This window comes from Vicugna pacos, chromosome 25 (assembly GCF_048564905.1).
Source record: "Vicugna pacos chromosome 25, VicPac4, whole genome shotgun sequence".
In the NCBI taxonomy this organism is placed as follows: Eukaryota; Metazoa; Chordata; class Mammalia; order Artiodactyla; family Camelidae; genus Vicugna; species Vicugna pacos.
In genome coordinates, this window is record NC_133011.1 from 10,485,723 (window position 1) to 10,509,295 (window position 23,573).

Consider the following 23,573-nt stretch of genomic DNA (forward strand, 5'->3'; position numbering starts at 1 on the left):
TGTGCCTCTACTAGGTTTTCACGGCTGTCCTGGTTTTAAAATGGCACCTCATAAAGATGTGCAAAGCCAAGCACAGGAAGCTGTCACAGACCACAGTTACTGCATCATGATGTTTGTTTTTCAATGTATTCATATTTTTCAAGTCATAGACAAGAAAACAAAAGCTTCATAACTTCCCAAGGGCCCTCAGCTAGGACCAGGGCTGCTCTCTGGACTTCAGGAAAGCGCTCCTTCCATATTCCAGGAAAACATGTTTCCTCTCTCTTGACATTTTCAGTTTACAAATACTCTCAGGTCATTTCATGTGTATATAGTTGGGGCTGTGTCCTCCAAGTAACTGTAAGGCTTTTTCCAAGGCAAGGGCTGGGTCTTTATTATATTCCCCCAGTGCCTGGTGGACAGTGGGGATAAAGAGGAGAGAAAAAAGAATCTGCTTCCACATCTCCTGATGGAGCAGCTCCACTGGCTGAGGACCACCAGCACAGAGACGTTCTCCTCTCAAAGGGAAGGTGATGCCTACACTGCAGAAGCATTCCTTCTCTCTCAGCTCCTCCCATTTGAGACTGTCCAATTATTCCTGGCACCTTGGACCCAGGATATGATTATCAGGGATTAAGCTAACTTTATTTACCTTTTCAGTCGTAAATGTTGAGGTAGCTTTTTCCTTGTTTGTATTGGCTTATTAAATCACACACTAATTTATTATGCACCACATGGCTAAAAGTTTAGGTGGCAAATTTTAAAGTGACCGTCTATTGAAATAAAATCTCAGTAGTTATTTAAGTAGGACCTAGCATGCTACCGAGGAAAACCTGCAAACATCTTTGTGGGCTGCTTCTCCCATTTCCTGATTCTGTTTTTCTTCTTGGCCCTATGACACCCAGATTCCAAGAACATATGAAATCACACCTAGATGTTTCCACTGGCCTCTTGAAGGTGAGCTTCACGAAAGGCCAAGGTGTCTCTGGAGACAGAAGGGGAGATGGGGCTTGCAGTTTCAATTCCATTTCAGTTCAGCAAAACTGAACTGGACCCATATAGTAGAAAAAAATTCTTTTGTTGGCTGAACATTCATGTTGGTTTCTAATAAATTCACAGCCTCCTTCTTTCATCTCTTTTAGGAAATTAATCCTCCTCCCCTACTTCAATCGTGCAGTTCTAGCATGGCTGTCAATCATTGCATCCCGCCCTCTGATCACACTGGGACCAGGGCTGCCCCAAGCCCTGCCAAGGGGACTGCTTTACTACCCTTAGAATACTTTTTAGGATTGGATGTCTTTCGTGGTGATGACAATGGGGGTCCTGACTTCTCAGTTAACCAAGTTAGGAAGCTTTGACAGACAGCATCCAGCAGCCATGGCCCCTCTGGGTGGAAGCCATGGTCCCTCAGCCTTTGGAGGAAGAAAAGAAGATCTTATAAGTACAGAGAAGCAAAAAAGAAAATGGAAAGACAGCTCTTTTAGCTACAATCTTGGCCCTTCCTAGTTAGATGAAAGCTAAATTATCCCTTTTGCATAAACTGGTTTGAATTGAGCTTCTGTCCCTTACAATCAAAACTGCTCTGGTTAGGACAACGCACCCTTAATGAGTGCCTGGTCCCATTCCCAGCATTCTGAAAACAAAGATGAATATGATCCTATACCTGTTCTCAAGGAGCCCAGAATCTATCAGGAGAGAAAGATATCTCAACAAATAAACACAAAGCCACGTGATGACGGCCATGGTAGAGGAAATGAACGCAGTGGTCGGGTTAGTGGGAAGCTAACCCCTAATGGTAAATGCGAAATGTCCAGGAAATGCTAAAACTGAAGATGAAAGTTCCAACCACGCCTTCAAGTTTTTGGAGTTTAAGCAAATGTAGACTCATTAGGATGGGTATTTGTATCTTTCACCTACTAACTGGGCAGTTTTACTTTTTTCTCAGTGCCTCAGTTCCTTATCTGGAAAATGGTGATACTAATAGTATCTATCTCATAGGTTTTGGCAAATACTAAACAATATAATAATTGAAAAATTCTTGGCAGAGTAAAAGTTTGGTAAAATGTTAACGATTACAATCATCCCCGTCCCAAGGGCATGGACCGCACCTGTTATATTTTGGGAGCTGTATCTCCCAGTCAGGGCGGAGCTGCTGGGGGAGAACACACCTTACACTTTGCCTGGTGGATACACTGCTTCTTCAAGAGGGATATTTACATCACCCCTCATATACACTCGGTCACGGCCTGTGGATGGTGTCTGGACCCTCAACTCTGGAGAGGAGAACCTCAGAAGGAAGGAGAGACCCCTGCTTGGAAGTTAGTGAGCTCAGGGCAACAGCTTATGGAATCTGAAAGGAAGACAAAAAACCCACTGATTTACAACCTTTTATGCAGGGTTTCATTCATCTCCTGCTTGCTGCTCTTCACCCATGGTGCTGGCTTGGTTTGTTCAGCTCTGCAGATTAATAAACAATGAGCTAAAAAGCACAGGGAGGTGCAGTTCCAAAGTTGATTCTTTAATGGTTCCCCAAATTCTAAAACCAAAGGAGTCCTGATTTTATTTGGTAGATTCTCCTGGAAACTGGAACATGAAGAGATTCTAATGAGTCTAAATGATTGCATGATTGAGACTCATTTGTTATGAAAATTCCATCATACATGTTGTGTGGCAAACTGTTAAGATTCAGCGGAAGGAGCATAAAACTGGACGTCTGGCTCCAACAACACGATGGATTGAGCTAATGTAGCTGTCCTCCTACTACAAACACACAGAAAGGCTGGAAAAAATAAAACCACCACTTCCTTTAATTTAAGTATTTAGTTGAACTTAGAGAGTGGGACCACACTTAGATTAATGCTCTGCTGTCGTGATTTAAGGTGCTTGATAATATTACCTTTGAAACTGCATTTTGGAAGTGAAGTCCAATGGGATGAAGGAATGTGCACCTGAGCAGAGCAGAACTAGGGAAGAAAGAAAAAAGCTTTGTATTTTAGTACATTTTGTAACACTTTACTCCTGCTTTTTGAATAATGGGTAGCCAATCCTGGGGAAGGCTTTATGAATTAACCTGGGTAGTACGTATACAGATTTATTATTATTATTCCTTAAACAGTTCCTATTTGTTTTGTATTCTCCTGGATGTGTGCTACTTTTCACAAGAAAAAAAAAGGAGAAATAAAGGGAAAAAAAGACAGTTAAAAATGCTTTCAGAAGAGAGTGGGGAATAGCTCAATGGTAGAGCACAGGCTTAGCATGCACGAGGTCCTGGGTTCAATCCCCAGTGCCTCCATAAAAACTATAATTCAATTTAAAAAAAAAAAGTTAAATAATTAAATAAGTAAATAAATGAATAAATAAATCTTAAAAATTATTTTTTTAAAAGGCTTTCAGAACCTGAGAATCTCCTCTTTGGTCTTTCTCAGAGAAAATGGATTTTATTTTTGGGTGCAGCCAAAGTAATTTGGTGATGACTGGTTAACGACTTTGCTGGAAAATATCACTTTAACTTACACAAAATCATTACTATGACTGATTCTATCATATGACTTATAAACTGGTTCTAAAGAAACTCTAAAAATGTTTTAAATTTCCTTTATACACATAAACATCACTATGTTGTCTAGATCCTTCCAAGTTGACTCTTGATTGGATCAATGATCTGGCAGCGTATGAGTCCTGATTTGGTCATTTAGAAAATAGGGCGAGGGGGCTGCTGCTGGGTAGAGCTCAGTGGTATAGTACATGCTTAGCATGCAGGGTGTCCTGAGTTAAATCCCCAGTACCTCCATATGGAGAGCTAGAAACAATATAGAAAAAAATATGAAAATTAGACAAACTACTTTTAAGTCATTTCTCCACACAATTCTTGAACTCTATGAAAGCACTAGACAGATTTATTTCACAATTTGTTCTTCCAAGAAATATAGCGAAAATTCTCCATGGTAGGCAGCATATGTGTACCTTTAACTGATGAAAAAGTATATTTATTATTTGGCCATGATTCATGTGGAAAACATGAATATATGATGTTCAGGGTATCCTAAGTCTATACCACAGTTCATCTATAGGTTTGAGATAAGGTTTGAAGATAAAGTTTTGTACTTTTAATTAATCAAAACCTTTTCCTCTGCTTTGCTTGACACTTGGTAGGACTCTAGATCTTTTTCTTTCTTTTCTGTGATAGTTTAAATCATTCTTGCTTATTAATTTAGATCAAAATGGACAAGCCAGTTCCCATCCTGTCTGAACTCAAATGTAATTTCTACCACATTTAACCCTCAGACCATGCTCGGATAGTGACTTGGTGACACAGTGGACGTAATAACATGCTAATGATATTCATGGGCTACATCTTCCAGGATGCTGGTTTCTTATTTTCTCTGGGGGATGAGTAGGACAGAAGAGTCATTAAGGTTATAAAATAAGGCACCACAGCCCATGAGATTCGCCTTCTGTCTCAAGCACTTTCCTACTTGGCTAAGCCAGCAGTGAGCCTGACCCCTCTGCCTCCCAGCTCACTAGGAAGAGAAGGTAGAAAACTCCTGCCTCGTCTCCAGGGAGCTGGTCAACAGGTGGAAAGCCAGAGGTGTGCTGGGGCCAGATCATGCCAGCTTGTTAGACCCAATTATGCACATCTCTTCCCAATTCTGTGTTCAGTGACCTTACGTGATAACTTGAAATTGGCCGTGGTGGGTTTATTTACATTGAGGGAATTTTTTTTTTTTTTTGGAGAGCCTGATGTTTAATATTTACAAGCACACCACTGGCTAACATCATGAGAGCTGAGACCAGAGCCTGTTAGGGGAGGAGGGGTGGCAGACCTCGGAAAGGCTGGGCTGACACCCCTTCAGCTGTGGTTTCGCTGGTTACACTGCAGGAAAAAGCCCAACACGAGGGCCAAGCTGGTAGGACTGTTCTGGAGAGCACAAACCAGCAGCCTGGCTGGTCCTCACAGGCTGAGGGGGAACTGGGTTTGTTAATGGTCATTCCATTTTCCTTCCAGCTGTTTTGGGAGAAGGGTTCACACCAACCTTTGTTATTCCTTCCACCTTTTTACATAGAATTATTCCCATCACATGGTGATCTGGACCAGGATGGTCCATCAGTCAATGCTTGTGCCTCCCATCAGTTGCAGGTAGAGGAGACAGGCAGCACACCCGGGTCCTCACTTCAGCTCTTGCCAGAATGAGTGGACAGAACTGGTAAGTAGGTGGATACCTTCATGATGAGAATGAAGGAACAGCCAGGAGGGCCTCCCCAATGTGCACATTTCTTCCTGTAGTTTCTCAAAAGTCTTCACATAGCTCTTTTCATATGATTTAAAGGATTGCCATAAGTAAGAACCCCTTTTAAAAGCCAGCTGATCCTGGAAGGTTAAATGTAGACTGTCAACCATTCAAATCATATTGTGAATTAGTTCAAATAGATGCCTTTCAACAACAGAGCTGTGACGTTAGGACTTGAAAGCAGGGTGGTCAGCCTCAGCACTGGTGACGTCTTGGGCTGGAGAATCCTTTGATGTGCACTGTCCTGTGCCTTGTAGGATGTTTAGCAGCATCTCCAGCCTTGACTTGCGAGAGATGCCAGCAGTGCTCCAGTCCCCAGCTGAAATCCTTACCAATGTCTCCAGATATTGACAAATGTCCCCTTGGGTGCAAAATCCCTTCCAGTTGAGACCGACTGTACTGAAAGGACGGGATTTTGATGGAAGAAGAAATTTTGCAACATAGGAAGATTTAGAGGAGGCCAGGCCTGGATAAGTTTAGGAGCGGGTGTTAATACCCCTTACTTCTCATGATCCACTTGTGTCTCAGCCCCGGAAAGCCCTCCTCACTGTTCTGGGTGGGAGACAGTTCACCATGAGAAACAGGAAGGCACTGGAAACAAAGCCCGCCTGTGTGAAACAGTGCCGGCCACCCGCATGGGCCCCGGTCCCCGACGGTCTCCTCTCCACTTCCTGACTGCCTCCAAAACATGAAATGCTGTGGAGTTACAGTTTATTCCGGGACCACCCTGCCTCACCCCCTCCCCTAAAAAATATTCCCAGCTTTTCATGATGACAAGGCTACCTCTTGTGAATCCCAGAAGCATGGTTCATTCATTGACACAATATCATGTCTTTTTTCACGGGTGAGCCCACAAATGCACATTCCCAAAGGTCTTTCGTTCTCCTCTGCCCAAGTTCTAAAGGACTCTGGGCTGCTGAGGGGGAGGTGTGGTTAAGTACACAGATGGGAGGCGGGGGCGCACTGCTGGCTGAGGGGGAGGCCCTGCTCTCCAGAGTGACCCAGACCCTCGGAAAGCCGCCCTTCTTTCCTCTCAGGTCTTTTCCTGGCCTTGGAGCACGAATCTTAAAAGCTGTTTCCAAGACTGCCTCTCACTGACAGTGTGCGTTTTCCGCCTTTTGTCCTTCCTCTGTGCTCTTGTCACCTGCGGGCAGGGGAGCGGGCAGCCCCGTGGGTGCAGACCCAGCCCCCTGGCTCAGCCCCCTCTGTGCCCGGCTCCACCCAGCTCAGCTTATGACCCTAATGGGGCGGCCATTTTGCCATGAAGGACGCTGAGCAAACAAAGCCGTGGCCCCGGGGGGTTGGCTCAGACTTAACAGAGGATGTGAGCCGGCTCTCAGTGCTCCTCGGTCCACAAGCTTTAACCACTGTTCAAACTGCTTGAGAACACTAAAACCCAGCTGTTTGCTCAGTGCCTCTGTTGACTCAGTTCCTGCCTCCAAGCAGGTGGCCTCGCCAGCCACTCAGTCATTGTTCTGACTCAGTTCTCCTCAGTGACACCGGTGGCCTCCTTGTCAAGAGTTCCTTTCTTTACTTCACTTTCTGGTCCTCAAAAAGCCGGGCAATCAACTCACACTTACAGGTTTATATTTCATTTTTAAAGACGCGTAATTCACTCCAGTCAGAATTTTCAGCTGTCAAGTTGGGTTTGTGGGGTAAGAGGAACTTTTCCACTTTCCTCTTGGAAAGCAAAGTGCCGATTTCCTGGTGACGGTGAGGAGTGTTGTCACTGTCCTGGTATATTAACTCTTTCCAACCCTGGGGCCTGATTTATGAATGGCTTCCCAAGTGCCCTAATATGTAATTAAGATGGACCAAAAAGCTTCCAGCAACTTCCAGTAGGGCCTGGCTCCACTGTGAAAGCTATGGTTTTGACCCAAGTGGCAACTTGGAAGAAAGAAATGATGCTCTTTCTCATAGTTCACTGGAAAAATAATATCATTTCTTTATTGAGCATATACTTTGTGAAGTTGCTATGCCTGGCTTTTCTTCTTTTTTTTTTTAAAAGATGGATTGGCTCCTTTGATCTTCACTATAAACTTTTGTGCTGGGTATCATTGCTCTCCTTTATTAGATGGGGAAGCTGAGGACAGATGGGCAGAACAGTTTGCGCCCAGTCCCTTAGTGTCCGTCAGCAGAACAGGAATTTGAGCCCAAGTCTGACTCCAAAGCATGAGCTATTCCCCATCTGGCACCTGAGCCCTTCTCTTTTCACTCCACTTGGCTAGGAGAGAAGGAAACCCCACAAGACCTCAGACGGGGACGGCAGTCAGGGAAGCGGGGGCCCCAGTGGGTTTGCTATGCCCGCCTGTCCGCCCACCCGGCCCAGAGCTGACCTGGCCCCTTGCCGCGGTCAGCACTGTCCTTGGACAGCTTCCTCACGCTTTCTCGTCAGAGGGCAGGGCCCCGGTGTCATCTTCCTGCCGGCAAAGGAGGTTGGGAGCAGTGCACAAACTCACACAACACGCACACTCACCTAGTGTCACTCAAACAGGCACTCACACACACACGTTTACCTACCTTTACACACCTGTATCCCACACACATACACATTTCTTCAGACACACTCATGTACATCCACACACACCCACTCTCAACACTTTTACTCACTCATTCACGTTGTCACTTACACACACACACACACGCAAACACACCTTCACCTACATCAGCCTCTCAAATGCACTCACGCACTCCCAACCCCTCCACTGACAAATTCATACCACACACACATGCACGTGACTCACACACACACTCACACACATGCACACTCCACATTCACCCCCACACTGGCAGACACACACTCCCACATGCACGCACGTGCACACCTCCCTCGTCCTGCAGAGAAGCTGAGGACACGCTGGGGTGCAAGGTCAGGAGGCCAACACCCAAGACAATAAACTGCCGGCGAGTGGAGTGTGGTGTGGGATTTGGTGACTCCAAAGCCACTTGAAATAACTGGAGAGCCTCCAGCGAGGAATCCGGATTTATTCTAAGGAAATGTGGTCTCTATCCTAACTTTAATTGCCCTCAGTGCTCATGAGTCAGGTTTTTGGCACGAGGCCCTTTGCTCAGAATGTCTGCTTTGGAGCCTCACACACTAGCTCTGTGCCCTTGGGCAGGTGGCTTGATTTCTCTTTGCCTCTGTTTCCTCATCTGTAAAATGGGGATAATAGCAGTGCCTGCCTTAGCGTTATGGACTAAATGGGCTAAGACCTGAGAAGATCATGGACCAGGCAGGGCACACACGTGCTCAGGAACAGTGGGCTTTTAACGGCTTGTGTTTGCTCCATCAAGAGCCAATGAGAACTGTACCAAAGGCAGGCATCAATTTGAGATTCTGATGAAAATGAGGTCCAAGGAAAGATTTACCAAGTTTTAAAGTCTTTTTGCCCTAATGGCTGTAATTTATAAGCACTTGCACTTGAAAAAGTCTGTGGGCAGGGGAAAACGATCCTTTTTCCTTCTCAATCTCAGTGTGTCCTTGACTCCTCAGGCCAGTGGTTAATAAATTCAGCTCCCTGGCTAGATGGGCAGCATCTCCGGCTGCTGGAAAGGCCGGATTTGCAACTTACTGTCCTCCCCTCCTGGCCCCTTCAGTTAAATTGACCCTCATCTTGCAAAAATTTTGCTAGACCCCACTGGAGAACAAATGAGAATTTTACTTTAGTGCTCAGTTGACTTGTAAACTGGTAGGGTCCAAGAGTTAGCACATTTAATCTGCGATTCCAAGACAGCTCTTCTCAAAAATGAGAGAAGAAACTGAAATCATTTGAACTAAGAGCAGTTAGACCAGTGACACCCTGTTTTATTCTATTTCTTTTCTTTGATCACATCCAGGATCATCTTTCAAAACCTACAACTCTTCATTATCTCCGTCATCTTACTTTTCCCTCAGGCCGCCTGGCAGTTTACTGCTCAGGCAGTAACTCTGAGCCACACCTCCTCTTTCCTTGGCTTGGCGACGCCCTACACCTTGGCTCCTTCTTTCCTACAGAAAGTTCCCAAGGGGAACTGAAGGCCATGCCGCTCCTTTCCATCCCCTCCTTTCCATCCCGCCTCCCACCTCTGAGTTAGGACAACTATTTGATCAGAAAGACTATTTGCCTTAGAATTCCAACTATTTTCTTATCAGAGAGCTCATCTCACCAGAGGAAGGACCAGAAAGAGGCTATTTTACAGTCTCTAAAAACACAAGTACCTCTTGCTCCTCCCCCACAGAGGTGAATTTCCACAGAGGAGATTTCCCAAGCAATGCTCTTTGTCATTTGCTTTTTTAAGTTTGCACCCATGTTTACAAAATAATTCTTATCTATGCCTACAGACTTGTTGGAATGACAGACATTTAATACTAATAATAGTTACTTGGGGAGGTGACATGGGAGGGTGGTTTTTATTTAATGTGTTGTTTTTTGCTTTGTACTATTCTGTATTAATTGACTTAAAAATGAACATGCATCTGGTACAAATTACTATGTTCAGAATAGATAAACAAGGTCCTACTGTATAGCATAGGGAACTGTTATCAATGGCTTGTAGTAACCTGTAATGAAGAAGAATATGAAAAAGAATATATATATAGATATATATATATATCTATATATATCTGAATCATTGTGCTGTACACCAGAAACTAATACAACAATGTAAATCTACTATACTTCAATAAAAAAAATTAACACGCATCATTTTTGTAAAAAGAAAAACCATTGTGAGAAGGAATTTTTAAAAACGTATACGCAACAGTATGGCAATACTTTTTTCAAAAGCTTTAAAATGCACTATTTTTTTTTCCACGGTAGTTTCTGAACAGCTCCCCCTCAGCCGGCCACTTAAGCGGCACCTCAGGGCAGGTTTTGAGGTGAGAAGAAAAATTACTCTGAATACAGAGCCAACATTTTCCTTCATCTTGGAAGGCACTGTTGAATTATCAATTCATACAGCTTTTGTAAAATTTGCCTGTGGGCTTTTCTTTCTTCAGGCATTTTTTTTTTGGGGGGGTCAGATGTCTCTAAAGACAACAAAAAAGGTCAGTTGAGAAGAGTGTTCAGGGGTTACAGTGCACGGGCTCTTCCCAACGTGTGGGCATCTCCAAAAAGAAAAGGGATTCTTTTATAAATAAATGTCAGTTTCCCTCCATGAACAGCATCAGCTACACTTCGGATATACATCCTTGGGATTGATTTTAACTTTTCATTGAAGCCTAGCTTCTTTCATTCAAATTCACGAATCTAAACTTTGTCTAATTTCCCATGTAAATGTAGACAGTTCATTTTCTTGGCTGTATAGGATTCTGTTGTGTGAACATACTATGATTTATTTATCCATTCTACTGTGGATGGTCTTTTGGGTAGTTCACAGCTTTCTGCTATTATGATCACTGAGACTATGACCATTCTAGTACATGTCTTTTGATAAATTTAGGTTGCTTTTCTGTTTGGTATGTGTATAGGTGTGAAATAGGATATGCAAATGTTCAGCTTTACTAGATACCACTAGACAGTTTTCTGAAGTGGTTGGACCAGTTTGCATTCCCACCAGCCAAGTATGAGAATTTCAACAGACCAGTTTTTTTTGTTTGTTTGATTTTTTCTTTTTAAAACAAGATTTGTGAGGGGCGGGGGCGGGCATAGCTTAAGTGGAGTGCATGCTTAGCATGCACAAGGTTCTGGGTTCAGTCCCCAGTACCGCCTCTAAAAATAAACCTAAACCTCCCCCTGCAAAAAGAAAATAAAAATTGTGATGGATGGTAACCTTGGAGAGAAATACTTGCCTGAACCAACAGATGATAATGCGCATGAGTCTTTCCAAGAAGTCCAAGGCGCCATTCACTTTTCACATTAATTTTCTGATCAAAACATCCCAGTGAAACAGATGGAGGTAGGTGTTAAGCCATTTCCTCCTGACACTGAGGAAATACTACGGAGGCAACTAAAATGCTTTTTCTAAGCCTTAATAGGCTGCATATCTCCCACTCTAGCCCCAGAGCTTTGATGTTAGCTCCAAATGCCTATCTGAATTTGTTACGGAAATTTCATGCTAGTATTTCTACTATAATATTATTAGTTTCAAATAACAAAGTCTAATGCTGTGAACCTGCACAGCATTTTCCAGGCAATCAGCCAGTGAAAAAAGGGTATATTCATAAGCTCTCAGGCTTGACCTTGAAGGTCTTCTGACAGTTGTAAATGGAAAAAGAAGCCTGTCCAGGTTGCTTTCCTGGCCTGGTTGCTCCTCGGACCCACCAAGGAAGCTTTCCAAAATACAGAATTCCCATCCCCAACTCCAGGACAATTGAATGGAATTGCTCAGGGTTGGAACTTGGGAATTTGTATTTTACAAAGTTCTTAAGTGATTCTGGTTCAACTGGTCAATCTTTGGAATCACTGTTACCCCCAGATGTTTTTTTTAAAAAATGATAGCCATTCAATGCAAACACAATAGCAAAATCATGAAAATGAGAAGAGAAAAATGAATTAAAGATTAGACTTTTTCCCTTCCTTCAAAATACTCTCTCAAAGCACAGTGTTTGGCCAAATAAAACAGACGAGAGGGTTCAGTTGAAGATGGCTTCGATTCCAGGGTGATAATATTTATAAGTAACAATTACATGGCACTTAATAGTTTGCTGAATGGTGTTACGTCTATTATTTCACTTACTCACTCATGACTTCTTTAAGGTAGAAATGAAAATCCTCAGTTTACAGAGGGGGATATTGAGGTTTGGAGGTTAAGTGCCTCCTGTAATGACAAAATGACATAATGATATACATGCATTAAATGGTAGAGCTAGCTCACACACCCAAGTTTCCTGACAGCAGGAGTTAAGTGCTTCAACCATTCTGCATGAGTTCCGTGAGTCTTCCTGGGCCCCCTTTCATTCTCCTTCCTCTCCTCCCTTTCCTCTTCTCCCTTCTTTCAATGTGCTTTTTTAAAATAGATTTATTTAATTAAATCTACTTTTTTGGGGAGGGTTAATTAGGTTTGTTTGTTTATTTCTTTATTTAACAGAGGTACCGATTGAACCCAGGACCTCGTGCATGCTAAGCACGTGCTCTACCACTGAGCTGTACCCTCCCCACATCAATATGCATTTAATGTCTACTATGCAACAGGGAATCTGCAATATGTTAGGGAATCAGAGATTAAAGAAACAGTCTTTACCCTCAAAAAGTTCATGCTTCAGCGGGGAGACTAGACAAATCATGGTGCAGTGATGTACCAAAGATCACAGTCATATCTAGTAAAACGACAGACCACCACAGCCAGGTTGAAATGGGAAAGGGAGATTATGCTGTGATCACCAATCCATCTGGGCTTGTGGATTCATAATCTCCACTCAGACGGGAGGTCCAAATCCTTAAAGGTAAGAAGAACTTGCTTTGATGGGCTCTGCCTTCAAAGGGGGAATGTTTTGTTTTGAAACAATCCCACTGCCTCCAATATCTTGTTGGTACACCCTTCAAAATGTGTCTTCAGATCTCTCATCTATGCTCTATGTGTTTACCCTTTCCCGACTAAATTTAGAAGCACGCCACTTATTAGTGGTTCATTTACAAAAGAGCTATACAGACTTTAAATAAATGTAGGGAGGGGCTCAGGGATTCCCTTCCAGGGCTGGTGCAAAGGAAAAACAGCTTCTGATATACCAGGAAACAGCTTTGTTTATACTCAGCAACCGGGCTGGATAGATTGGGGTAGGTAGGTGTGTGTGTGTGTGGCAGAGGTTGGTGGCAGACAGATTTTTCCAAAATACTATTTCATTAATGATAATGAACTACCAACTTTATTTTCAAGCACCTAGAATTATTCAATAATAATAAAAGGCTGTCTGGTGCCCAGTGGGGACCAGCAGCTTCTGGATCACGGGGTCCATGGTGACCAAGGAGACAGATATGTTCCCGTCCACAATCCCTTCCTTCTGAGTAGACTTCTGAGGCCCCGTGGGTCATTGCTGGAAGAGTGAATGGGAGCGTCACTCTGGAATCTGACGTTTTCCATCATTGCTTAATCCACTGGGCATTTCTGAAGCAGCACACGCTGTCGATGGTCCCTTGTTGTGCACCTGTTCACCCTTGGTTTCTGTGCCTCTGTTCCTTCCCAGTTCTCATAGCTCTGAGCGCTCGGTCTCCCTTTCTTCTTCATTATGTCTCCTCTGGACAACTGTGGATCCTCTTCCCTGCTCTCCCACTCCAGGGTCTCCAACTTTCAATCTAGTTCCATCTTTCACTTTTTTTTATTGAAATATACTTGATTTACAATATTGTGTTAGTTTCTGGTGTACAGCAAGGTGATTCAGTTATATATATGTATTTTCAGATTCTGTTTCATTATAGGTTATTCTAAGATATTGAATATCGTTCTCTGTGCTACACAGTAAATCCTTATTGCTTATCAATTTTATGTGTAGTACTTTGTATCTGTTAATCCCACACACTTAATTTATCCCTCTCTTCCTCTCCTTCTTCCTTTGGCAACCATAAGTTTGTTTTCTATGTCTGTGAATCTGTTGCTGTTTTGTATATAGATTCATTCGTAATAGTTTTCAGATTACACATATAAGCCCATCTTTCACTATTTCATTGGAGTTATTTTATGTTTTTTCCCCTTTCTAAATCTAAATAATAATAATTGACAACTGTGTGGGTTTTAAGAACATGTACAGAGAAAATTCCATCCACTGTCTGAATCAACAAGCACTTACTGAGAACCTTCTTCTGTGTGACAGACATGGTGCCTGGTACCAACCCCAGCAATAAGGACTAAGTCTGGTCCAAGATAACATGGTCAGGATGGGACAGGCTCAGACACAGTCTTCTCATCCTTGATCCTGGGTCCTTTCATCTGCTACAAGGTGGTTCCCTAGGAAGCAGCCCCTGAGATGATGACTGGTGTGCAGGAGGATGTTTATAAGGAGCCCTTGAGACCAAAGCCCTTAGAGGGGGAGGAGAGGAAGCAGGATTGAGTTGAGAGAGAAGTCAAAGGACAAGGAAGTCAAAGGAAGTCTTAAGAGTTCTGAACATGGGATGGTGCCCCAGAACTGCCTGCTTTTGGAGTAAGACTGGTCATTGGAGGTTGTCTGCTGCCGGTCCTCATAGCCTCGGGGAGTGAGTCCTTCAGTCCTGCAGGGAGATTGGGGGGAGGGCGCGTCTCAGCATTCACCACGCCTCTCACCTCGCTCACATTCACTGGAGGTGACTGACCCGACTTGTTGCCTTGAGCCTTGGTATAAGAGCCAGAAGCTCATGGAGACAGACAGCTGAGTCCCTGCAGCAGGACCATCGCCCTTGGTGGTGGCAGAGCAGGAAGGTTCTGGAATGGGCCTGATCAAGTCCCACCAGATAAATGAGCAAAAGCCAAGGCCAGGCCAAGACAGGTAACCCTACTTCTTGCCTCAGCTCTTCCTTTACAGATGCTGTCTCTTTGGCCTGGAACGTTCTTCAGTCTTCAGGTCTCTGTTTACACATGACATCCTCTATGCTGTCTCCTTGGACCCAACCTAAATTAAAATCCTGGAGACACACTTGCTTAATATCCTGTACTTGACCTTTGTCACACTCATTACTCTATGGCCCAATCGGGGACTATTTATTCAATGTTTTCTTTCCTAGTGGGACTTGGGTTCTGGGCCATACCAAGCTGAAAAAACACACGGTGACTTCACACTTCACACCTTAAACCTTCTGCCAATCAGATTCAGGCAGCCCAGTTCCTCACCCCAAATAAGTATCTGTCCTGACCACAGGCCACTAGAGGAAATCTTTAGGTCTGTAGAGAATGCCATGCACCGAGAAAACTACACAAGAGCCAGGTCCCTGAATGAGTCCTGGCTGCCTAGAAGCATCAGAAAAGGCACCAAGGAGAATCCACTCCAGCCATGAGCAGGGAAGGCAACAAGAACTGTAAGGAGGCAAGGGTGGCAGCCTGAGAGTCAGGAGAGCCAAGCTCTTGTCCAAGCTCGGTAGGATCCAGCCATTGCCATACTTCATGACTTCCTCACCAGCAAAAAGAAAAAGTGGGATGAAGTGATCCCATGGAAACCACAGGTTCACAGGAAGGAACTTATGAGCACGAGAACTTGAGTTCCATGTGTTACTTATTCCCCAGCGGCCTCCCAGATGGGCACATGGAAAAGCGGAAGGAAAGACAAACCTTCCAATCTGGCTTATTTGGGAGAAGAGACCCTCGTTCTTAAGAAATTGAGTGGGAGCAACACCCCAGCCTTACCACGCCGTGTGCTCACTGGTACACCGCCGGCATCTATAACACATGTTCTTGTAACTCCTGATGTCGGCGGATAGGCTTCCTTCTGTTCATTGTGAAGGAGTTAGCAGAAGTGAAAGGGTGTGGGTAGCAAGAAATGGGAAAAGCAGGTTTGTCGAGCCCTGTCACTGTGAATGCCCAGTAATTTAAGCTGTGGAATATCAGATAAGCAAACAAATCTCTTAATGGTAGGAAACGATGTCTGGACTCAGCAAACTAAGAAGAGAGATTGGGCCAGCTATTAAAGAGCCCTTTCCTCTCCAGGGACTATCGCTTCTATCTTCTTGTTGATAAAGAAGATGAGTCAGGAGCTTAATTTTACCTGGAACACGAGGCGGTATTGTAGCCACAAGTTCCCAATGTGGAGAAGCCTGATGGAAACACGAATAACGGAATTTGGCAGAAAGGAGGTGGGAAGACCAGAAGCAAGAATCTCAGTGATTCAAGGGGAGAATCAAAGGAGTCAGAGCACACACCACTTCTGGGCTCAGCCTGGAGGGCGTTGGGGCGGGAGGAGGACCCCAGCCGGTGGGGATGCCCGTGGCAGCATCCTCCACAGTCTCCCTTCAGCCTGCACCCTGTCTCTCCAGCTCAGGGGAGGAATCCCATGACAATCCGAACCCATTTTACCACCATTTGATCAAGTCATTTATGTGAAGATTCTTTGTGTATGTATGCCAGGTACGCATCACTTATCAGGCTTACTGTTCCACAGCCTGTCTTCAGAACATTTTTGGGTGTTAGGGGACCAGTGAATGATAATAAAGGTGGTGATGATATCATAATCGTCAGCATAATAGCTAAGTGCCGGAAACACTCCCAAGCACTTTAAGTATATTTTCTCACTTAAATCCTCACCATAGCCCCTTAAGGTAAGTACTATTGTTGCCACTATTTTACAAATAGGAAAACTGAAGCTCAGAGAGTTGAGGTAATCTGCTCAAGGTTTCAAGGCTACTCAGTGGTGAAGCTGGCAGTTCAACCCACAACTATTTGCACTCAGATCCATGTTCTGAGTTAATGCCAATGCAGCCAATAGCAGGCATGGGGCATCAAATGAGCGCCCATGAATGCTCAGTTGTCCCAGGCACTGCCTATCAATAATCTCACTTAAATTCAGTAGCCCAAAATGGAGGTACTGTTATTATTGTTCTTTTTAAATTAGTGTTATTATTACAGAAGACAGTGAGACCTGAGAGGTTCAGCAACTTGCCCAAGGAATTCAAGTGGTAGATTTTGGATGCAACCCCAGGCAGTCTGACTCGCAAGCTCACGCTGTTAACCACGAGTTCAGTTCAGAGAGGGTCCTTCTTGCTCGCTGAATCAGTGAAACACTGACTGTGTGTTGGCAATAAACTGAATTCCCAGGGTAGATCCTTTCTGTTCAGCAAGTTCAGTTTTATATTTTATCCACTTCAGCCCTTGCCAGGGGAGCAGAGCTTGGCACCCCGTTGATCAGCAGCAGTGCGGATCTCGGGGCAATTTCTTCTCTCCCCTGCTCACGTTTGGGCTTGAAATATTATTTTTCATCATCAGTCATATTCCAGCAATGCTCCTACGTAAACTGAAGGGTGATGAACTTGTTTTGGCCTCCCTCACCCCATGAAACTGTCTAAACCTTCCTAAAATCGTTATGTGGCCGACTGCATGCTTACTTTGCTCCTGTATACCTGTTGGGATATGAGCCTTGTCACCTGTGAGGGCCAAGCTCTCAAAACAATGCTGGCTATTCTAAGTCGAGTCTGTGACCTGAAGGGCTTTGGGATTTTCTGACACTAGACCTCCTTTGACTCAAAAGCTCTAATCCGCCCCCAGCTCCTTTTCTCCAGTCACAGCATTGCCTCACACTTTTGAAAAGGCCCACTAAAGCGTTTCGAATGTCCACCTCCATTTCCTGTAGCGAGTCTGGGTGTAAGTTTCCTGGAGTCTTATCAGCATGAAGAATCTCAAGCTGCTTCTGACGTCATTTGCCCACCTCCCAAATCCTCCTCGGCAACCCATCATAATTTGATTCCAGATTAAGAAAATACCAGTTCTTCCGTGCAGACAATGCAGCGTGTCCTGAGGGTTTCGCAAGGTCTTTGTCCTTATCTCTCGTATAACACATGATCCTTTGTCATTTAAGAAAGACATTCCTTTTGCGTCCTTACTCTTTTGTTTATTGTTAATTGTTTTTTTTCCTTTGGATGCTTCAAAATGGCCATTTGTCTCTCTCTATGCTTTGTCTTTTTGAACTAAGACTTGGCCAAGCTTTAATTTCCTCATCTGTCAAGGAGTTGAACTAGATCAGGGCCAGAAACCTTTTTCAGCAAAGGACCAGACAGTAAGTATTTTAGGCTTCTGGGCCATACCATCTCCATGGCAACTACTCAACACTATCACTGCACTGGGAAAACAGCCACAGACAATACCTAAATAAGTGAGCATGGCTATGTGCCAATAAAACTTTATTTATGGGCCGCTGAAATTTAAATTTCATATAATTTTCACCTTTCATGGAATACTATTTTACCAACTGTATAAAAATGTAAAAGCCGTCCCTAGCTTGTGAGATGTATAAAATCAGGCAGTGGGCCAGATTTAGCCTTGGTCTAGATGATTCTAAATTTCCTCCACAGAAGGAAAGAGTGGCTGAGAAAGACAAAGTGACCCATGCTTACACAGCTGGTGGGTGAGGGGCAGTTGGGGACCACAGCGTGAATCTGCTGGCTCACTGTCGGGGTCACCCCCACCACTGAGCACTGCCCCCAGCACGTAAACATACACAACTGGGTTCCATTTATTAGTAGAATGAGATCATTTAAATTTTTTTTTAATTTAATTTTTTTAATTTAATTTTATTGGGGGGGTAATTAGGTTTATTTATTTATTTATTTATTTATTTATTTATTTATTTTAATAGAAGTGCTGGGGATTGAACCCAGGACCTCATGCATGCTAACCATGCTCTCTACCACTGAGCTACACCCACCCCCAACTAGAATGACATCATTTTAAAGAGTTACAGGTTTGGGGACCACTCTTTACTTTTTGCCTGGAAATGTTGTATCTTAGTATTTAAGCAAAAATGTGACTATGAATACTTCACTTGAATGAACATATAAACTACTCGCTTCTACAAAACACTAAAGAATTTGCATAGACTATACTCCTGTGGTTATGATTAAGGTCGAATTCAACAATGGCTTAAATCAAGTCAGAGCAATTTACTGATGTTCAACATTTGTGACACTTGAATTAAAAAAATAAGTAAAGAAAGTCAATGTCTCTAGAAAACTCTCCGGGGCAAACTGAATGGAGGTACTAAGTAGAATAATAACCCCACATGTACACGAACCACAGACACAAGCACACGAAAGAGAAATGTTTGGTTCGTCCCCTCAAAGGCTGGTGAGATCAGCACAAATATGTTCAAAATTCCCCCCATCAGCCGCATACAGGCTCTGCCACCTCTACCCTCCAAATACAAAGCGTTCGTGACAAAAGGCCGAATCAATCACAGAGCAGCTAGCTTAAAATCTGAAAGTCTGTTTTAAAATATGTCAGTCATACCATCCAAGCAGATTGATTAGGCAATAAGATAGATCCTGGCAAAAGTCTACATTTTCCTTTAACCTTTTTATCTGCTAAAAATGGGTGAAGTGTTTTAGAGATGTGTGTGTATGTGTGTGTGTGTGTGTGTGTTGGGGTGAGGACTGGGGGTGGCTGCTTTCAACATTCAGTGCTCCCCCTTCCCTTTTTGGTGCCCAGGAAAGTAGGAAGTGGAAATTGGGATAAGAAGGAATTTCATGAAAGACAGAACCTAAAACATGTTTTAGAATGGGAGAGGCGGGAAGAGGAGGCGGCCCAGAGAGAGGAAAGTCTTCCAGCAATTCCCGTCTGCAGCATGGCTTTTAGTTCCTGAATCTTCACACTATTTCAGCAGTTTCTCAACTTCCAGGAGAGTCCTTGCCTTGGCAGCCAACTCTGGCAAGTGATCCAGGGAGAGAAATTACCGCAGAGAGGAGAGATGCCTCGAGTAGCTTTCCAGATGGCCCGCATCTTTCCCTTGTCACGCTGCTGTGGATTACTGGCTCCCTCGCCTTCCTGAACTCTTCCTGGAGCCTGTCTCCACTCACACCTGGGAAGAAGAAAAATTGGAAGTTCTAGCAGAGGCGGCCCCAGTGATGCAAACTCAAGTCTCTACCTACCGGACACAAAGCTGACCTCGTAGCTAGTCAGCAAGCGGCACTAAAGCTCCCAGCCAACAGGCTGGAATCCACCCCTATGTGTGAACCCGACCTTGCAGGTGCCAAACCATTTCCCCCTGCTCCCCAGACTTTTGGGGAGTTCAAGGCTCCATCTCACAAAAGAAAAGGACCCGTGCTTTTTACTTTGCAGAGGAGGAAATGAGTGGTTTAGCTTGTCTTCTGGGGTAAAGAGGCCCTTGGCCTTGGTTTACCAACTTGAGTGTGGTGGCTGGCCTCCCCCATTCCCTTAACCACACACTTGGAAAGGAGGATGTGGGTGTCCCATGTCCACACAGTCAGAAGCCCTAGACGTTCTCACTTTGTGCTCCCCTGGTTCATTCTTGGGCATATTTGACTCCCAACCTCTCAGTTTTATCCCCCTTTCCCTGCCCATCTCTAGATCTGTGGACTTCTATTCGTGTCTTTATTTCTGCCACCAATATTGGGTGCCACGATGTTCAGGCACTGTGCCAATGTTGGTGGAGAACAAGATAATGGAGGTCCTTGTGCACTTGGGACTTAAAGTTTAGCAATGAACAAGGCAGCAGAGAAATAATTACCTAAGTATTTGCATCCTTACTGTGTGGTGAGTGCTGTGAATATTTGTAGGGAACCTATTCATGCCAGGTTGAGGGTACAATGGTGATAAAGAGACACCCCCATTCCTATTTGCATGGAAACAGACCATCAATCACACAATCACACTCATGAGTGCTACCGTTACAGTCTGAGTGTGTAACAGGGGAACCCAGAGTTCTGGGAGTCAGTGGTGGCTTCTGGGAGGCAAAGGTGTCAAAGCAGAGACCTGGGGCCTAGCTAACTGGTTTGGCTTTTCTGCTATATGCTCAATAGTATATGTGGCCCCAGGAAGCCCTCCATGATGCAAGTTCAGCACCTGCCTTTTAGCTGTATCTGGTCTTGCCAGGGAACTACCTAGACAAGTCCAAACCTTCCCCTGGGACTACCCCAAGGTCCCTGACAGTGAGTTTCTGACTCGAGGACCATCCGACTGCTTCAGCTTCGCTCACCACCCAGCATAGGGCCTCCATGTGGTAGCCACTCACTAAATACTGATATTTAATGTACAGTAAGTAATTTCCACTTATTTGATAAGTAGCTCTGGTCCTTTGTGTGTGGGGGGGGGCATGGGGAGTCTCCTCTCACATTATTTGCACACTTGTTTTGCTCTCTGGGGAGAACTTGTTGCTAACTTGCTTCTTAATCTTTAGCTAATTACTGTTCATCCACACAAGGCCAACTGCTCATTCATATGTTAGCCCCTGCGGTGGGTGTCTCATGACTGATGAACAGAAACCCATGGCAGTCCACCCGTCCTGGACGCGGCTGCTTGCTCAAGGGGAGCTTGGGCCCCAGGTTCTCATCCCCCTTTACTACTTATCCTGTTCAGTCCTCGCTCACTGGGGGCATTGGCTGGGCTCAGTGAACTAAGAAGCATTCTGAGACCCAGGAACACAAAAGTTCTGGTTGCAGGTCTTCCCCTGAGGGGGTGTTTGAGCAAGCCTCTTAGTGACCTGTTGCACCTCGCCAACAGGAGGAGTCACAGGGCAGCCCTGAGTTGACCCCCCAGTGGGCAGGGAGAATCCTCATTAAGATAATTTGGAGGCATTTAACAGAGATGAAGTTCAGGGTCAGTGGGTAGCATGGTTCCTTGGAGCTTTGAGGAGGAGAGCTGCTGAGGAAGGGAGAGGTGCTCCAGAGCCCAGACGGGGAGGGTCTGAGAGAGGGCAGTGCCTGGCCAGGAGCCGGCCACCTATGCTCACTGGGAAGACACGGCCCCGCCTCTTGGTTTACTTCACAGCTCTTTCACGGAAGTATTTCTGCAAGTAGTCACCCAGTTCTCCTCTTGGGCTTGACAGAAGAACTATCACTCATGTCCCCAGCCGACAGGTGGGCATCCCCTTTTTTGCCAACAACTACTTCCTAATTCTCAAGTTGAATTCAGTCCTTCCTTTTAGGCAAAGGATCTGTAATGACTCGAAGGACTCCCAGAAACTACCCAAACTGCTCAGGTTTGAGCTTTGGGAAGAAGAATTGTTTTAAATCATCTACATAATAGAGCCACATTGTAGAAATAAAATAGAAAAAATTAAGGGAAAACACATATGATCTCGTTAACCTGACATTTTATTATTGTTGCCATTTTGGTGTACTTTCCTCCATCTTCTTCAAATGCATTTCTTTTTTTCACAATGCTAGAATAATGTGCATTAAAGTCAGCATCGTATTTTGCTTTTTGTTTCTATCCAGTCTTCACAATAATGAATTGGAATGGCTAGATACTATTCATTGAAAGAATAGCTCATGTTTATCTTAATTGTCCCTTATGGCTTTACATTTTCTTGCATCCGATTTTTCCACTAGTGGAGTGGCACTGGAAGCAACATTTTTATACAAAATCCATGGTGCAGTCTTAGGAAAGAGCCTGAGTCATGTGGCAGAGTAGCTCTCTCTGCTGAAGGCTGGCTTAAATCAAGGAAGCTTCCTGGGGTATCTGGAGTGAGGCAGTGCTCCATATGGTGGATAAGACTTTGTCCTGGACCCTGAATTTGTAACCTGTCTCATTTCTCATCTCAACAAACACTTGCCTTATGCTCTCTCCACTTCCCTGGACTCACGGTAGATGGAACATGGCCACTCTTGAGCTCCTGGGTTCAAATCACCATTCACTGAGCACTGGAGTCAGAGAAAAGGTCTTTGCACAGCTAAAAACTCTCAGGAACTCATAGGAAAGGCAGAGTCACCCTCGGGCCAGCTCACAGCAGTTGAGCACAAAGATACCGACAAGATTGGAAGCTGCCGAGAAATTCAGATTGCAGCAAGCAGTGCTAGAAGGAAAACTATCAATTAATGCACAGCTGGCTGGGGACATGGCATAGAACACCACATATATCATAGGGTCTGACTGAATTATGATGCATTTCCGTAGAGGGCACACATAATGATGTTCTTGGATGACAAACAAAGGTTGAAGTTATTTTTGGTTAGGTAACAAGTGCTTCTTGGAAGTTCCTGCTTATCTCTGCCTGCACACCCTCCGCTCAGGGGGAAATGCAGCGGAGAAGGCCGAGCATGTGCTTTGGAGATCATATCTCACGCCACCTGACATTAGGCAAATTCCTTCATCTTTTTGAGTCTCAGTTTCTCTGTCTATAAAATGAGAACAATGATAGGTATCCTGCAGAAGTTGCAGAGAAGATTCTGTATTAGAATCTTTATGAAACACTCAGCAAACGCCTGGCACTCAGCGGATATGAAGGGTTCCGGGAGGTAATGGATGCACGTCTGACTGAGATTTGCATCCTGCTGCCTAGATCACCCCTCCAGTGGCAGCATGTCAAGTCTCCCTCTCTGTTCTGTCTCCGAGCACAAGATGGACTGACACGGGTCAGGTCAATACCTTCTGAAGTTCTAGTCAGAAACTTACAGCGTGAAGAGTGAAGAGGTTAGAAGCCAGCAACTTTGTGGTCTTGGCTGAATTTGTGTCACCTGCTCTCTGCATTCTTTCTCCCCCAGAAGTTCCCATGAGGCTGGGGCTGCCATTACCCTCCAGCTCCAAGACGGTGGTGGGCTGCTCAGGCCAGCTCTGCTCTGAGTCTTAAGGAGAAGCACTCTTTCTGTAGATAGATTTTCTTTGGATTAACCATTCCTGACCCTTCCACCCTAAGAGTAATAAGAACCAGAAGGCCAAGATCAGGGGCCAAGGAGGCCATTAGCCTGGTTTTAATCCAGGCCAAATGGGCCTGCCCATTCCGGGAGAAGAGGCCTCCCTGCCCATGAGGTCCATCCTCACTCATCA

The 23,573-nt window shown here is 44.5% G+C and overlaps 1 long non-coding RNA gene across 3 annotated transcripts in view; it reads right to left on the reverse strand.

Annotated features, from left to right (window-relative positions):
* Window positions 1-13,042: 13,042 nt before the first annotated feature.
* Window positions 13,043-23,573, reverse strand: part of LOC116285596 (uncharacterized) — a 77,622-nt gene continuing 67,091 nt past the window's right edge. For all 3 annotated transcript variants that reach the window (XR_012064129.1, XR_004195278.2, XR_004195277.2), the window contains one exon: window positions 13,043-19,647. This is a non-coding gene — a long non-coding RNA (uncharacterized lncRNA). The remainder of the gene's footprint in view (window positions 19,648-23,573) is intronic.